The 15391-nt window shown below is 38.2% G+C and overlaps 1 protein-coding gene and 1 long non-coding RNA gene across 3 annotated transcripts in view; one reads left to right on the top strand and one right to left on the bottom strand.

The window, feature by feature from the left end:
* Nucleotides 1-15391, top strand: part of LOC126372720 (uncharacterized) — a 209089-nt gene that overhangs the window by 135454 nt on the left and 58244 nt on the right. The window lies entirely within an intron of this gene.
* Nucleotides 9289-15391, bottom strand: part of LOC126372837 (uncharacterized) — a 111231-nt gene continuing 105128 nt past the window's right edge. Inside the window, exon 6 of the long non-coding RNA XR_007567225.1 lies at nucleotides 9289-9526. This is a non-coding gene — a long non-coding RNA (uncharacterized LOC126372837). The remainder of the gene's footprint in view (nucleotides 9527-15391) is intronic.

The raw sequence follows: 15391 nt of genomic DNA, 5'->3' as shown, positions 1-15391 counted from the left end.
AGCGCTTGTGAGATACTAGCGAACAGCGCTTAGAACTTAACCGATCCCTGTAAAACAATAGACACTTACATATTGGTGCAAACTAAGTGCCGAGGTTAACCTTCAAAGGTGTAAAACCTACGACATTCACAGAACAACACGCGAAAGTCGTTTCTGAGAACGTAATTAAACGTCGTCACAGAACTTTTCACTTTTCTTGCATTTCGTCATCTCTTGTCTGCATAACACAAAAGTACTAGGTCCCACGGTATTATATTCTCACTTTTAGCTTAATCTAGATATAAACTAGGTAATTATTATCACAATAGAGCTGTCACGGTTGCAAGTTTATAGCTTGGCACATTTCTTTGCACGCGACTGTACAGCTTTGAAGCTATGAACCGCAATAAAAATAGTGTGAGAAATGAATTCTGGATTATTTATGATTTTTCTAGAACATTACGGTAAAGGGTTTAGTTTTGTAATACGGTACGGAACACGTAAGTGCGGGAAAGAAATATGTGTTTAGGTACTTAATCTTAATAACAAATGTTAACATTTATGATTTATTTACAATGAAAGAGACTTTGAAACTGAGCCATATATGTATTCAAGAAAAATGTAATAAGTTGTTTAAAATAATTTTATGTAATTAATAAATAACCGCCTTACCAATAAAACATAAACAAGCCGTGAACGTGTGTAGGTAAGCATAAGTATTTTCGAATTGTTTGTTAAACAGGGACTGTCCAGGATAGGTACGTTCACCAAAACGAATACTTACAGGTAGCGTTGTACAGTTCCAACGTTATAATTACCCATTTTCTCTTTACTCGGGTACACAATTATTCCAAAATACAATGTAATGGCAGAAGCATGTATAAAAATAATTGTTGCTTGATATTTGGATCACATTTCATATTTGGATCATATTTGGATTGAGGAGTTTGGTGGCGCAGCGGTTAACGCGCTCGGTCCGCGATTGTCGAAGTTAAGCAACTTTCGCAAAGGCCGGTCATAGGATGGGTGACCACAAAAAAAAGTTTTCATCTTGAGCTTCTCCGTGCTTCGGAAGGCACGTTAAGCCGTTGGTCCTGGCTGCATTAGCAGTCGATAATAACCATCAATCCGCACTGGGCCCGCGTGATGGTTTAAGGCCCAGGTGGAAGGAGTTCTTCCAAGCCAAAGTCGATAATAGTTAAAGCATTTCACAATTAAGAACTCATTCGTTCATACAAAGAACTTAATGTTTAATTACATACTAGTTCTAACTCAACGAACCTACCTTTGTGCAATATATCTCGGGCAGGTAACTCATCCAAAATTCTCTCATAGTAAAATGATAGTGTACACGGTAGAAATGTTAGATTCTCGAGATTCATTGTCCGTGGTTCGGTGTAAATAATGTTTCCTGTCCTGTAGTGTACTGAGAACAATAAGAAGCATAATACAATACACATAAGCTTATAAGTAATATAAGCTTATACAGGTGGCAGATAGTGGAACGGCCATCAGATAATGGTTAGCTGCGAATATAAAAATAAGCAGTCCCAGACCAAACAGCGACAGGATTAGCAAAACGTAGTGGGTAGCTCACTGGGACGGGCTAACCTGTAAAATGCTACTTAGGTTCTATGACGATGTTGTGACGTAGCGAGTAGGCGCCGCTACTTTAAAACCGCACCCCTGATGCCGGGCAGCAGCGGTATCAGTACTGGTTGGAGTCCGAGGAAATGGATTCTGGTAGGGCTCTAGCTAGAACATCACCGATTGAGAAATTGGTCGCTGTACTGCGGAACGGAAGGCGATTGGGGCAACCACTGTTCTACACGCCCTATTTATGGAGTATTGAAGGCGATTACTCCACCGACAAGAGCGCAGCTCTTAAATAAAGAGAGAGAGAGAGAGAGAGAGAGAGAGAAGCTTATACATTTACATGCATGCATACACGAACCCGAAGAGCCGTGGTAACTCAGTTTGTTTTGAAACGCTTGACTCACTGTGAGGCCGCTGTTTCGAATCCCAAAACGGGCCTAAACTAATGATTTTTTTTAAATTCATGTTTGGATTTGAAATGTTTATCACGCACTTAGCGGTGAAGGTACATCCATTGCATGACGAACTAAGTATCTACACCTCACTAAGCTTTCTATTCTGTTAGACTAATGTTTCTGTAAACCATTACCTTTCCCGTTGCGTTAAAAAATGATGGATTTTCCAAGCTATCAAATATGTTTTGTTTTTGGGTATAAATGATAAGCCTTGTAATCACACCCAAGCACAACACATCTTCCACTCCTTATTATTCTGATCAAAATAAAACGAAGCAATATAGGTAGCAATTTTATACATATCTGATTCTCTGACATTAAATTTAATTTTTGAATATTATGTACTCGAGAAATGACAAAATAGGTAATTAATAATTATCACGTTAAATCTGTACAGTGCCATCTATATATTTTATTGGGGACCGTAGTCTGGAAAGACCCTCACATAAACAGCCTATATACGTCCCACTGCTGGGCACAGGCCTCCCCTCAATCAACCGGAGGGGGTATGGAGCATACTCCACAACGCTGCTCCAATGCGGGTTGGTGGAGGTGCTTTTACAGCTAATAGCCGGGACCAACGTCTTAACGTGCCCTCCGAAGCACGGAATCATCTTTTTCGGACAATCGGGTGATTCAAGCCTGAAAAGTCCTTTCCAAACAAAGGACAGTCTCACAAAGTGATTTCGACAATGTCCCCATCGGGAATCGAACCCGGACCCCCAGATCGTGAGCCTAATGCTCTAACGACTAGACCACGGAGGCTGTCAATAAGGAAATACCTTCATTCAGTACTAATTGCTTAATGCGTTACATTTCTACGTATAATTAATTAATGATCATGCATTGCTGTTGCTAAAATGCATTGGATGAAATATTCGGGTTGAATTTAATCGGCATTTTATTGGCCAGTTGCAATGTGGGATGTTAATGTTGATGTGTTTAATGGATAACTACTGAAAATGTTATTTATGGACATTGTTATTTTGTTGGATTTTTGTTGAAAATAGCATCGAGTAATATGCCAATAGTACATGTCGTTATAATCTGGAAGTCTTCAAGGCTAGAGTGAACAGACATTTGCTAGGTAAACGTGACTCACCCTAAACCAAATCGTCACTTACCATCAGGTGAGATTATGGTCCAACGCGAGACTATGTTATTATAAAAAAAAACCCGGTCAAGTGCGAGACCGACTCGCGAACCGAGGGTTCCGAATTGCCAAATTGCCGTAAATCGGAAAATAAATTAGGGTCAGAATGCTTAACAAAACAAATCAATCAAGCCCAAATTCCCAATGTCTAGTTCCTATGACCATCTGGCCATCATCAGACCTTGACTACCAAACACCAAAACCACCTATTAGCCAGAGTGCTCATCAAGTCAAACATCTTGTGTCATTTTATTGTCGAGTTTCATTATCACAGAGTCATTATGACAGACGGACAGACGGACGGACGGACGGACGGACGGACGGACGGACGGACGGACGGACGGACGGACGGACAGACGGACACACGGACGGACAAGGGTACCATTTTACTTTTTAAGGTTCGGAATCTTAAAAATGAAGTATTTTTATCAAAGTCGGACGGACGGACGGACGGACGGACGGACGGACGGACGGACGGACGGACGGACGGATGGACAGACGGACAGACGGACACACGGACGGACAAGGGTACCACTTTACTTTTAAGGTTCGGAATCTTAAAAATGAAGTATTTTTATCAAAGTCCACGCGGACCTAGTCACCAGCAACAGCTAATACAAAGATACTAATCGAGATCCGGATCACGCATTCATCTATTGATATATTAGAACTACCTAGTACTGGTAATAGAGCCATTCAAATATAGGTCATATCATTAACCTTGCTTTCGAATCGAAGGCCCCTCTACAACACTCTGGAATGTATTCAAATGTTAATCTTATCATCACGATTCCAAAATGAATAAATAAGGTCGAATAAATGGAAGGTCCAAAGTGGACGTCCCAAACATCAAAAGGTATTTACAATATAATACTAAAGCTTATAATACTAATACTTTGAAATGATAATATAATGAATGCCTACTCACAATTCCAACATATCTTAAATATATTCATTGAAAACTTACATGCAATTGCGCCTTTGAAAGTTAAGAAATTTTGGAGGACGAAACTGTTTATATAGGTATTTAATTAGTATTTCACAAATGGTATTAAGGCGTGTATATATAAGTAAACTATGGCTCCGATTCCTGCAGACACCTCCTAATTTTATTTTAAGTAATACCCGTGCTTTTCTTATCCACCGAAAAGAAAAAGATTCATCATCATCCCTAGTATTATCCCGTTTTTCAAGGGTCCGCTTACCTAACCTCCTGGTCCTGTTTTTTACAGAAGCGACTGCCTGTCTGACCTTCCAACCCGCGCAGGAAAAACCAGCCCAATATGCATTATGTCACGTACCTCCGAAAACAATAAAATATAATGACTCACAATTGATTTAAAAGTCATCACCTCTCCAGCATTATCCCGTTTTTCACGGGGTTCACTTACCAAACCTGAAGATTTTACAGGTCCGGTTTTTTACAGAAGCGACTGCCTGTCTGACCTTCCAACCCGCGAAGGGATAACCAGCCCAATACCTTCGAAAGGTATTTCTCGGGAAAGTGGGTTTTCTCACGATGTTTTCCTTCACCACTGAGCACGTGGTAATCATTTATGATCCAGATATGAATTCGGAAACAAATTCAAAAATCGTTGGTTAGGTCCGTACTGGGATTGGAACCTACGACCTCACAGTGATATCCCTTCCCAATATGTGCGTGATATTAAGTATGTATGAATGAATAAACTTTATGCGAGAGCATAGGGTCAAATAGGCGGGCCAACCTGCATTCTTGCATAACCAACCGGCCAACTCACTTTCTTTAGGAATGCAGTTGACATGCGATTTTCTTATATAAGTGTAAACGATAATTGCTCACTTAGGTAATAAAAGCACCCTAAGTAATTACCTACAACTTGAGTTGTAGTTATCTGCTAATGTATATATATTTCAAAAGATTGTACCTATGTATTAATTAATGAATTATATATTATTACTAGCTTTTGCCCGCGACTTCGTCCCCGTGGTGTGTTATAAAAGAGAGATCTTTGTGTGTCAAATTTCAAGCATCTAACTTATGCAGTTTAGATTATTTCATACAAATGTTTTTTGTCTAACTCCCGTTTCCGTGGGAATTTTGTAATATCCTGTTGCAACTAAGCTTTAAGTTTACTATGGTACCTGCATGCCAAATTTCAAACGTCTAACTTAAGCGGTTTAGGTTTTTCATACAAAAGGATTTTCCCGCTAATTCCCGTTCCTATGGGAATTCCGGGAATTCCTTTCTTAGTGCACCTCTATGGTACCTACCCTACGTCCCTTCCAAATTTCAAGTGCCTACGTTTATCCGTTTAGGCTGTGCGTTGATATGTCAGTCAGTCAGTTTCTCTTTTTATATATTTAGATTTGGAAATTATATATTTAGATTTGGAAATTTATAAATAAATAATAAAAATATAATCACGAAAAGGCAAAAACAAGAAAAACCAAACTATGTCTAGCTTAAGTAAGTAGGTAAGTAATTAGGTTTAAAAAATTGTAATGCTTATATAGTTTTCTTTTTATTTTCAGGTATGTACTCGCATTTAAAGCAGTTTTTTTCCCCCGTCTCCAATGGGTAAGTAATACGTACATCATATTAGTATATTTTAAAAATAATAACACCGTAAGACCTCCTTCCTGAGAAGATTGTTGTGAATATTATGAGAGCACTATGTACCACATCTCACAAATACAATAAGCAAAAAGCAATAAGGCCGCCGATTGTACTTCTCTTATAACATTTGTAATTGTTTTTAGTATTGTGTTTATTTATTTTAAACTTATCACCATCATCAGCCCATTAACTTCCCCACTGCTGGGGCACGGGCCTTCCCTATGGATGGATAGGGAGATCGGGCCTTAAACCATCACGCGGGCCCAGTGCGGATTGATGGTTATTAACGACTGCTAATGCAGCCGGGACCAACGGCTTAACGTGCATTTCGAAGCACGGAGGATCTCAAGATGTTTTTTTTTGTGGTCACCCATCACCCATTTGAACTTATACAAACTTAAACCCCGAAGGGGTTTGTCCTGCTGATGCACATTCTATTATACGTGCAATAAAGCGTTTTTGTATTGTATTACATTATATGGGCGCCACAACGGTTACACCATGAACGAAATGAATGCAGTTGACACTAGCAGGGTTAATATGCGCAACGTGATAAAATTATCGATCGATTCAATAGATTTTGTCGAAATCGATAAGATTTTTTCTCTCTGGGTACATTCTCGCGAACGGCACATCAAATTCAAATATCTTTATTTTCAGACTATTGTAAGTAGTCGTATATACATCACTGTATATACCTGACCGCGACGCCAGGGTCACGTCGCCAGCGACGTCGTCAAATAATTTGTATTGAAACGGCTTCGTTGCTCAAGCGTCGCTAAGTTGTCATACATTTCAATATGAATTGTTTCCGCCTTATTAGAAAACAAAGACTAAAAGATATACAAGGTTTAAACTAACGTATAGTCCGTGTCACGAAAGAAGTCCTGCAGTTTATTTTTTTTTTTGTTTTAATTTTATTTAATTTAATTTTATTTAAAATAAATAAAATATAAAATTTAATAAAATTTAATAAAAAATAATCCGCAGGACTAGGCATAGAATCATTCTTCCCAATGAGGTCCAAATCCGTAGACTTCATTCGTGGCGCTGATTACTATTTGAAACCTAGTTTATCTTCGTTTTGCAATAAAGCGGTTTGGTTTAGGCGCTGATGATTGATTGGTCATGGCATCTCCGTGAGTTAGGGCCCTAAAAGAAAAAGACCCACTATTCACTAATGCTATACCCTTACCTTACCTTTGATGTTCTTAGAAAAGCTTCAGTACGATCTACTCTAAACGTGCATGTATGATACGATTGATGAATGTGGAGGAAGCAAGGGAAGTATGTCAGGATCGAAGCAAATGGAATTCCATAGTCTCTGCTTACCCCTGTGGGAAATAACCGTGAGTTTATGTATGTACTACTGCTATGCGCATCAATAAACCCGAGCCAACTGGCGATATTTAAAAGTAAGTAAGTGAAAATGTTTGTCGTTTTATACTTTCTTGTTTTTCCCGGGGGTGGAAGAAAGTGAAGAAAAGAAAACCTTTTAAGTACTTAGTTCCTACATGGACGATGTAGCGAATCCCTTAAGTAACCAGCATTTATTTAAATACATTTAGGTTTGCTAAAACCCCATTCTAACGGTTTTACAGACAATAGGCTATTTCATTGGGTCAAAGAGAAATTATAAAATACTAATCTAGAATAGCCCATTCTAATATGTTCAAAAATCAATCTTACTTATATTTCGTTTTGACTTATTTACGAATTTTAATCACGAATTAAATCACAATGAGTACGATGGTTGACTGTTTTTTTTATTAATGACGTCACTTCCCTCTTTCTTCTTTCTATCATGTACCCCACACGATAGGATATTGGATTAGCAATCCTCGTGTTTCATAGAAAATTCCCGATTTGTCTCGTAAAAAGTATCTCATTTGACTAGGGTGCAAAATAGCCTATTGACAATTCGAAAACGTCGGCGTACGAACAGAATTTCTCTTCACATCTCCAACACTATTACATCAAGTAACAATAACACATACCGCCCGGAGCAGAATCGATGTTCCTCTGCAGGCATTATCGGAACCGGTATTAAAGTCTATTGAATTTTTGAACAATAAACTTGTTTTTAAAATCAACATGTTGAAGTGTGTTATGTAAACGTGAGATGGGGAAAGGAGACAGGTGGTAGACTCACTAAAGCTTTCGAATTTCGAGCCATCGACAACTATGGAATTTGCGTGTTTTTAATTAATTTTCATAAGAGCAAATGTGTACTTACTTTAAAATTTTGTTCCGAGGTGTATTTATTATTCATTAATGTACATGTATTTATTGATAAGTTGTACTTAGCATGCACCCGTGGTAGCTCAGTTGGTAGAACGCTTGCCTCTCGCTTTGAGGTCACAGGTTCTAATGTAGCAAAGGCCTAAACCAATAATTGCCAAATTTGTTTTCGAATTCATGTTTGCATCATAAATGATTATCACGTACTCATCGGTGACGGAAAACATCGTGAGGAAGCCCACATTCCCGAGGAATGCATTTTCGGAGGTATGTGACCTTACTATAGCCTATATTGGCCTGGTTTTCCCTTCGCGGGTAGGAAGGTCAGCCAGGCAGTCGCTTCTGTAAAAAACCGGACCTGTCAAATCTTCAGGTTAGGTAAGCGGATCCCGTGAAAAGCGGGATAATGCTAGGAAGATGATGATGATAACTTTTATATAAATTGTGAGTCATTATATTTTATAGTAAATACTAAATTACAAACGTTTTCCCAACTTTCCGATTTCCATCTATAACGGTCAATAGTCATAAAATGCGGAAAACTTGTTTTCTGACTATTTTAATATAAATTATGTGTATGTGTGTGTGTGTATTATGTGTGGGCTATTATTAGTCGTACGTAAGTAAATCGAAGAAAGTTCCGGTGCTAAGAAAAATTTGAATATGTTTGCTTAAAAATCGGAAGTAAAAAATCGAAAAAGGTGATTGAGTAGATTTGGTAAAAGCAGTTAGGTTTTTGGTTTGGATTGGTTAATTATAATAAACATCCCGCACTTATAGCTCAATTTAATGATAATAAGCATTTATTGCAGGCGACTAGGCCCATAGAACAAATACCTTAATCCAGAAATACATAATAATAGTCAAATCAGTTACTTTTATTAAACGTCAAAACACGAAATTACTATGGAATTTGTATGAAAATGCAACCTGTGACGTCATAGAAAAAATTTACAAAATATCGTACTTATTAATTTTTCTTTATTAAAATTCATAACTAACCTTTAGATTCGTCTTTATTTATTAATCAGAATTTCATAATTTATCTTTGACCTAGAAAATGACCCAATTATATTCATTATAGGTAACTTAAAAACTTATATAATTAAAAATTAATACGTTGGTGCGTAGTTGCGGTCTGCCACAGAAGCGTTGATGACGCTCTTTGGCCTGAAGTCCTGCCGTAGGAAGGCATCCTGTTTGCTATTCGGCACATAGGTCAGAAAGGGAAAAATATCGAATTGAATAACGAATACACAACTGCCTTCGAGAAATGCAAGGAGTAATTTAATCAACCGTTTATTTAACAACGGACGCTTCAAATGTTCGGCACGCTACAAAAGCATGGGAAGGAGGTCGGTCTTCTTCTTGCTATTATCCGTGAGGTTCTGTTCTCGGGTGGGTGTAGTGCAGACGCGTTCGGTACATCGTAGAGGTCGGCGTGGTAAGCTGACACACACCAACGCGGTTCCGCAGCGATTAGCACCCACACGCTGTCCACACCTGCAAACAACCAGATGTTAGCAGACATTTCAATCTCCTCGTTGTTAGTTTACCAATCTGCAAGGACTAGACTGACGTATCATCTAATGTAATGTAGCCTCTCATATCCCAATACTGGGCGAAGTTATCAACTTTAGATCTACCTACAGTCTTGTGCAGGTATGTTGTTATATTTAAATACATAAAGACTACAAGACAAGTAGCTCAGATCATCAGATGAAAATGTTATAGAGCGCTATAGTGACTGGTAATAAGCGCTATTTACCGAGAGATGGCGCTGTGATAAAAAAACGCAATTTAACGTTGCGGTACGCATAAGTGAAACGGGATGCACTATAGTGGTTCCCTTAATAGCTAAATAAGCTATTTAACGGTGATAGTTTTTCGCTATTTAGCATGCATAGCTTGAGAAAGTTGGTAACGTGTGTGGGAAAGCATTATGGCCGATCTGTTAATCAAAGTAACCACTTTCTTATCGCTTCTTCGACGTGTATTTTGCCATGAAAATTACTCGAGATGTTATAAGCAGTGAAAATTAAGTACACTCCGATTTAATATACTTTGAGAGGGCTTAATAAAAGTAATTACTCTTTAATACGCCATTTTACATGCCTATCCCTTCGGCCTTATGGAAAATGTTATTTAATTCGTCGGTGAAAAAAATAATTTGATTATTGATTTTGGGTGTTTATGCATTAACTCAAGGTGGAGTATTTAGAGTATGGTTTCCAATCCAATACTAAGAGACAAGCCTCTTCATAGTCCAGCAGTGGGACGTGTGTGTGAAGGTTTTGAGAGAATTGTATTGCCTTGTATGCCATTCATACTTTTGATCTGCTAGGTTCAAGATTAAGGCCAGGCGCGCACTACGAGTTTTTCGCCGCACGGCAGAAAAGAGCAGCGGCATAATGTCGCACTGTAATACTGCGCCGCTGCGGTGGCTCTGCCGTCAAGTGCGCGCAATACAATTTAAAACTGTTTGGTACAGAATTACAGTGCGATATTATGCCGCTGCTTTTTTCTGACCTGGCCTAAGGGTCACGTTTCAGCCCTTGCTGATATTCAGTACGATAAATGTCTCATAGAAGAGGTTTATTTAGATCACGAAAAAGTGGTTTAGAGGCGTCATACGTTTATTGAAGATGATTTAAGCAGTGTTTGCGAAGCATTTCCGTTAGTAACTTTATATTCCGATACGGGAACGGCGAGGAGCGAACGCTCGCCAGGAAAAAGTTGCAGGGATGGAGTTCAGCCGCTCTCATATACCTATGTTCTTTTCCCCTGATTCTCCAAAACCTTTTTTGTGTACATAGCGCCTCTCCTTTACGTATTGAGGTTTATATATGCTATCAAATACTTATAAGTCTGCGGCGAAACATGCCTTTACTAACGTACTATGTAGTTTCTCAATATAGTCTTCAAAACACAAACTACATCTATTCCAAACAGCGACTGAACAATCCAACAACCCGACCCGTATATAAAACGACCCAAGACAATGTAAAGTATCGGCGCAATCCCGTGACGTCACACGATACCTCGACCAATCCCGGCGGAATATTGACTCGTAGCATCGTAGTTGAGACCGTTACCGCTCGCGTTCAGTTTGTGCATAAAATGTATCGGAATTCAGGATGACGTGTTTGGAAATCTGTTCTTTAAAGTAGGTTCGTACATACGGACGAATACTAAGGGGGATGATTCAGACCATGATTCTGAGTTAATATCAAGGCGGAAAATTCCACTTGATATTAACTCGGAATAATGAGCTGAATCATCCCTGTCAGTATTCGTTACGATATCGTAACACCCCGTACAAGTACGTACAGCCATAGAAGTAGGTATGGGTGTTAGTGATACCGTAACGAATACTGAGGGGGACGATTCTGACCATGAATATGTGTTTATATCAAGTGGAATTTCCTGTCGAAAAAATTCATGATAGTTTTAGTGTTTTTTTTTTAATTGTTTTCAGTCCCATACTTTTGCGACGGAATATTCCACGGAAAGGTCTTGAATCATTTCTCAAAGTTTTCATTACGGTGTCATAATGATAACATCCTGTATATAATGATAAATAAAGACACTTTTGTATCTCTATATTTGTCATTAATTAAGAGGGGAAACCACTGCCTTTTTTCCCTAAAAAGTAGCATGGAGAATGTTACTCCGACAAGCGTGTGGCTCTTAAATTAGTGATGATGTCATTAATAACATAAGTCTCCTGACATTCGTCTCAAGAAGATGATGTACCATGCCTTTAATTAGTCCGTTGCCCAAAGAATCGATCATTGCTAAGTAGCATTTTTTTTCAACAGTATCTTCATCATCATGTCGATGACCTATGAAATCCTTAAGTCAAGTTCCAAGTTGACATCGCGGTAATTTGCACAGATTGCTAAAGGTGGTATTAATAAACTAATCTCAGCTGAGACTGCCCTCAAGATCATGCTCAAGTCTCTGTTTTTATATAAAGAACTGTCCCATTGACATGATCTTGAGGGCAGTCTCGAAGCTGAGATTACTTTTCAATACCACCCTAAAAAGTCACTACTAGTAACGGATACAATATGCGTACGCAGCGCCAATTATTATCATGGTAGCATTAAACACATACATATCAAGCGGGATAGTCTTTCTTTCTTGATTCTTTATACTAAAGTTTACACAGTACTGCTGTATATGTTACGGCTAATACCCGAAGTGCGGCTACACCTAGTTTTAGCCGGTTAGAACCGGTTAGGGCCCTCCACCCCGCGCCGCTGCTGCAGATGCTGTGAATCAAGAGTGTGACGCGAGGCGGAAGGTTTGGCGGGACACGCATCTAAGTTTTATCCAACAGGGATTGTCTGGACCTAGTTCTAGCCGGAATTTTTTTTTTTTTTTTATTTATTTTCTTATAAAAACAATGTTACAAACACTGGAATACAGACATCGGTAAACCCGCAAAAGTTTGTCTCGATGCCTACTCCTCGCACTACGTCACAATGGTTGTCTTATATTTAGTAAAAATTACAAGCTATACCTGTAGGTAGGTACTCTGTCTATTACTATAACCAACACTAAATAGTATGTAGTATTATAATGTAATCTATGCTAACAGGTAGGTAGTTCTAAACAAGTCACAGTCCGCCGGCAGCTGATGGTCGGTTCTTATCACTGTTACACACCCCACTCCACGCGCTGCTTAAACGTTCCAACCAGTTTTGCATCACATACAGTATGTGTTTAATTGTGGAATGTTTATAGTCGACTTAATAATTCTTTCTTAAGTACAAGACTTATATTATTGTTAGTCAATGTATTTTTAACTTCTGTAGACAGTTTGTTAATTAAGGTGGGTACGATATATTCCGAATGATATCGGATAGACCTAGTTTTATCCAACAGGGAATGGCTGGACCTAGTTCTAGCCGGAATGATATCGGATAGACCTAGTTTTATCCAACAGGGAATGGCTGGACCTAGTTGTAGCCGACATGATGAAGGCTAGACCTAGTTTTACCCGAAAACAATCGGCTCGTACTAGGTTTAACCAAGAATAAGTGGCTACACCTAGTTTTAACCGGCTAAAACTGTAAAATATATAAGAAAACCATTGAAAGTAAAAATATCAAGTCGTAGCCAGGTGATTTTTAATCAGAGAAACACCGGTACTAAAATGACGTCATTAGTCCAAAGCGAAATCCTAGTTTTAATATCACAGCAAAAATATCAACACCAGCAAAAACACAGAGCTCAACTCTTTCGTTAATGATAAATAGAATGCAGAGACGTGTTACTCCAAGTGAAAACCATTAAGCTTTGTGTGACAATGTTTAAAAAAATGCTTAAAACAAGATGTTTTGTTTTGCTCGATAAATAAAAGCCGGGTGCAATTGCGCTAGTGGTTTGCGGTACTGGTGTTGCCATACTTACTGAGTAGTCACACTAGCGTTGGAGTCTTCCTAGCTTGTATTCAGCCACTGCTAAAGCCATTTCTTCCACGCAATTACCAGTCCTGCTTTGGATAACTAGTTACAATGTGTATTATTAAACCTACTACATAAACTGCCTATATACGTCCCACTGCTGGGCACAGGCCTCCCCTCAATCAACCGGAAGGGGTATGGAGCATACTCCACCACGCTGCTCCACTGCGGATTGGTGGTGTTTTTACGGCTAATAGCCGGGACCAACGGCTTAACGTGCTCTCCGAAGCACGGAATCATCTTACTTTTTTGACAATCAGGTGATTCAAGCCTGAAAAGTCCTTACCAAAGGACAGTCTCACAAAGTGATTTTGACAATGTTCCCCACCGGTAATCGAACCCGGACCTCCAGATCGTGATCCTAACGCTCAACCACTAGACCACGGAGGCTGTTTTTATATCTATTAATCAATTAAAATATAAAAAATTTAAACAAATACACTTATCGTATAATATACAGTAAAACAAACATAAGGTGAAAAATCATGATGATGATGATGTAAAGAAGTTTAATGGAGTGCTTACATAATATGGAATTGTACGACAAATAAAACAAATTATAGTGTCCTCAAGTGAGTATTAAGTGACTATGTAATTAATAGTGCTGCAGTAGTGGAGCAGAACTAAAATGAGAATAAAATAAATGGAAAGGTCAGAAGGCTTGGTATTTGGTGGGACATTTGAGATTTATTGTATACTAGTTTTCATTATTGTCTGCTAAGCAAGTGCTTATCTCAAAATGTTAACTTTGATGGTGCATTTTGAGCAATTCGTAGGTACCTAATGCCCTGTTGTATTGCTAAATTCTGCTTATGTTAACAAATTCACGTCATTTTCTTAAAGTTCACGTGTAGTATTGTTGCTTTGTGGTCCAACTTATTGTTCTATATTATTAAGTAATTGTTTGTTTATAAGATAAGATGAACTTTCTATAATGCCAACCAAGGTGCCCTTTGTCTTTATAGTAGTAGTGTCAAGTAGTAGAGTATTATTTAGGAGGAGTGCTGACGTGCATTGAATGCGGTCGTACATTTAATGCTAAGATCGGATATGTTTGAGAGCACACGAACGGCTCTCTCATTAGTTGTCGAGTCGCTGTGGCCGAATACGGTCAGAAAAGGGGACAGTAGTGTCAAGAATTTTGTGTACTGACTTATTTTTTATGAGGAACAGGGGGGTTAAAAAGGCTTTGTTGATTGCATTGTGCACTTACTTTTATATGCGCAAATGTCAAATTGCAATATTGCTTTTTTTAGATGAATTGCTTTGATATGGCGTTTCTAACCCCGCCGATTCTTTCAAAAACTTTAAAACATAAATGAGTACACTGTACATTCAAAATACAAGAATAACAAAATACGCTTGAATTTAATTAGGTACATAATAGTCACAAAACCTAAAATGCTATGCAAAAAATTGTACTTTAATTCATCTATTGTCAAAATTTCAAGGCATTCTTCTTTTTGTTGCACTAAATGCACCTTGGCTGTTGCAGTTTACAGTAACTATTACCGTCACAGGTACATTTTAAAGTGACTATTACGTACTTTACTTGGCCATATTAATTAACATAATGAGACAGTGTGCTCGGATGCTATAAAGACTTTAAATTGTGGGTTGGAGGTACTCAGTGCAGAGTAATAAGTTTGTTTTGAGCAAAATTTTTAATAAAGATAAGACTAAATATACGCAGTCTTTATGTTTTTAAGTTATTACTTTGGGAGTAAAAATAGTAGATTTAAAACTCTTTTATGCTCTTAAAAGAAATCAACTCAATAGTATCATTGATCTCACAACCCACACGAGAGTAAAAGAAAGAAGTTTTAAGTAAATTCTGTTTTCTTTAAGAGCAAACAATTATGGAAGATTTTTTTATTTCAATGTAAAATTCCAT

Source organism: Pectinophora gossypiella, chromosome 14, assembly GCF_024362695.1.
Source record: "Pectinophora gossypiella chromosome 14, ilPecGoss1.1, whole genome shotgun sequence".
Taxonomy (NCBI): domain Eukaryota; kingdom Metazoa; phylum Arthropoda; class Insecta; order Lepidoptera; family Gelechiidae; genus Pectinophora; species Pectinophora gossypiella.
This window is presented reverse-complemented; position numbering and strand designations above follow the sequence as displayed.